This window comes from Arachis ipaensis, chromosome B10, assembly GCF_000816755.2.
Source record: "Arachis ipaensis cultivar K30076 chromosome B10, Araip1.1, whole genome shotgun sequence".
NCBI classification, from domain to species: domain Eukaryota; kingdom Viridiplantae; phylum Streptophyta; class Magnoliopsida; order Fabales; family Fabaceae; genus Arachis; species Arachis ipaensis.
Window position 1 is genome coordinate 24,673,260 of NC_029794.2, and position 3,187 is coordinate 24,676,446.

At 36.5% G+C, this 3,187-nt stretch overlaps 1 protein-coding gene and 1 pseudogene across 3 annotated transcripts in view; one reads left to right on the forward strand and one right to left on the reverse strand.

Annotated features, from left to right (window-relative positions):
* LOC107620375 overlaps positions 308–3,187 on the reverse strand; it is a 3,856-nt pseudogene continuing 976 nt past the window's right edge.
* LOC107623093 (putative pentatricopeptide repeat-containing protein At1g19290) overlaps positions 1,549–3,187 on the forward strand; it is a 5,589-nt gene continuing 3,950 nt past the window's right edge. The window contains exons 1-3 of one of the 3 annotated variants that reach the window (XM_016325237.2): positions 1,549–1,828; positions 2,347–2,604; positions 2,703–2,791. The gene's annotated coding sequence lies outside the window, so the exon portion shown is untranslated. The remainder of the gene's footprint in view (positions 1,829–2,346; positions 2,605–2,702; positions 2,792–3,187) is intronic. The other 2 variants (XM_016325236.2, XM_016325238.2) reach the window with 2 other exon arrangements.

Consider the following 3,187-nt stretch of genomic DNA (forward strand, 5'->3'; position numbering starts at 1 on the left):
TTCTTAGTATATAAAAAAATTTATAAAATATATAAAAGAACATCCATTTAGTATGAAAAAGAAACATTCTGATACTTAGTAAAAGAAGAAACATCTTAATGCCTAATATAAGCATCATTCACGTAGAGATTTTGGATTCACCCAAAAGCATTTGGCTGATTTTTGGCTGATACCCTCTTGATTTCCTAGCATTGTTGTATTATTATACAGAAAACAGTACAATACTATTACACATCATTGAGAGCAAGACTAATAAATTAGTAAACAAAATAGGACATATATAAAAGTTTAAAGTGTTAAAACTTAATTAAGATTGTGAAAACAAACCGAACATTAGATTAATAGTAGTAAAACCACCATCAATAGCTAGATTATGACCATTGATGTACTTGGACTCATCACTAGCCAAATAGAGTGCAGTTTGTGCTACATCTTCTTCCATCAAATGAACACCTTTAAAATTCGAATAAACATTTGAACACCCTTCATCATCAAGTTTAAAGAACCCTCTAATTCCAGCACTGTTAGCAACGGAGTAAGGTGACAAACAATTCACTATTATGCCAAAATTTCAAAGCTCAGCAGCTGCATTCTTTGTGAGTCCAATTAAGCCATGTTTGGAACTTGTATTCGCATGAGTTGCAGCCTCTCCAACTCTTGAACTTACAGTCCTTATGTTTACAATACTACCCTTTTTGGTTGGGATCATCACTCTAGCTGCATACTTGATTCCCAAAAAAGGCCCCGTAATGTTGACACTAAAAACGCGCTGAAAATCTGCCACATCATTGTCAAGAATGCTAGGGTTAGCATCATCTATTGCTGCAGCGTTGTTCACAATTATGTCTAGATTTTAATACTTTGATTATTGCTATGTTAACTGCATTTTTAACATCATCTTCTTTTGCTACATCACAATGTACATAGGTTGCGAATTTAACTCCTATGTCATCTTGGAAAGTGAGTCCTTGTTGGTCTCGAATGTTGGCACTCACCGATGCCCCTACCCCTACCAGTAATCAAAGCCACATTTCCTTCAAGTTTGCATAAATTGTAAACTGAATGGATTGCTAGAAATTTGAACTCCCGACCCTTATTTAAACGGATGGCTAAACTAACAAAGTAGTTCATTTTACTCTCTTATTTTTTTTAGTAATTTTACATTTTCAGAAACCAATGCAACCAAAGATCTAGCCCAATCCAACTAACACACGTACTTAACCTTGACAAAATGCAATAAGAATTATACTTTTCTCACACCACTCTTGTAAACTGATTATTATAGTTTTGATGCATCATGTGTGCATATATAGAGATTTGATTCAAGATAAGAGGAAAAGGAAATTTTAGGTTCTAGTGTTATAGGTGGTTTAAGTGCACACCATGACACCATACTGGCTCATGAATTCTAACCGTGCTGGATTCCGGCTTCAAAGATTTGTAATTGATATATTTTTTTTCTGTTAGATGTAATTTATATATTGTGTAGTACATTGTTGGACTCATCCATGGATTTTGGGCCGATTTGTTCATTTCCGAAAACAAGCTTGACAAAAACGAAAAAGGCCCTAAACATACGTACCGAGTTACTCTCAGCCCTCTCTGAGTCTCAATCCCTTCTTCGTGCCCCCTGCTCAGCCACCATCACCAGCCTCAATCAATCTTCTTCTCCGTGCCGGCGCTGCACTGGTCGACTTCTTCTTCTCGCGCTGCTCTCCTCTCCTCTCCGTGCTGCTCGCGACTCAGTCCGAAGCTCAGTCACCCCGCCGCCAGCCCCTCCGCCACCTCAGCTCAGCTGCCCCTTCCCCTGTTCTCAAGCTCATCTCAGGTAAACTGTTATTTTCAGTTTTTTATTTTATTTTAATTTAGGTCTGATTATAATTAAGCTCAGTCACGCCACCACCACAGATAATTTTTTAAATTAAGGTCTGATTATAAATTTTAATTTGTTCTAATTTTTAAGCTAATGCTTGATTTGTTCTGATTCTTAATCTTTTCTAATTTTTAAAATTTGTCCTGATTATAGGATAATGCTTTATTGTTCTGATCATGTGGTTGATTTGTTCTGATTATATTGATCTAATTTATTAGCATTACCATGGTTGATTTCTCTGTTGCTGAATTATATGGTTGATTTGTTCTGGTTATAAGTTAATGTTTTGTGTTTAGGATGTATAAGACTTTAGACCATGTTATAATATTTTGTGTTATTTGTATGTTACTTAAATATTTGTATTATTAGTATTGCCTGGTGATTATGCTTTAGTTCTAGAATTTGATTGCTGCTTGCTATATGTTTTCTAAGTGAATTTTATCTCTTTTCAACCTTAACAATCCTCCTTTCAGTTTCAGTCTCATTCCCCTCGCGCCTCCCCTCAACACTCATCCTCGAGGGCCGCTTCCAGCTGCTCACCATCCTCGCCAGCTAGTTTCTCGTCCCCTCGACTCTTACCGTCCTCTGTGCTGGAATTACGATTGGACTGCTCCCTCTGGCATTAGGGGAAAATTTTTCAGTATCAGTTCCATTTCGCATTGAGAAGAAGAAATCTCACCTGTGATCTCTGCAGTTGCTGCTAGTTTCCTTCAGTGACTTCAACTGTTCAAGTAATTTAATTTCCTGTTCTTGTTGCTTGTTTCTCATCTCTATGTCAAATCTGATTTGTTATTTGTTCTTGATGCTGCTGTTAATTTTCTGCCTCCAGAGATATTCTTCTTCTTGTTCAGGGATTTTGGACTATTTCTGCTTCCCTTCTGTCTGTGCCCCTTCAACCTGGCTCAATATTCTGTTAAGGTAAAGTTTTCTACCTTTTTATTTGAAGTTTAAATTGAGAGGAGGCTAGAAGAGAAGAATGAAGGGAAGTGATGGACCAAAAGAAACTAGAACTTTGTTAACCTTAGTTTCCATATAATTTTGGTTTTTGTGTCAGTTTGAAATGTTTAGTTAAAGACTGGTTTATATATGTGATTGAACTTGATAGTTCTACTTAGCTCTGCATATAACTATAGCTTCTACATATATTGAGAGAGAGAGAGAGGATAAAGGAGAAGAATGAAGGAAAGAGAGGGAGCAAAAAGAGACAAGAACCTTGCTCTCCTCGAATGAAGCTACAACTTTGCCCGTTTGCCTCCTTTGAATAGCCTGAATTTGGCCATCTTCCTAAAAAAAAAAAAAAAAAAAAAAAGTCCT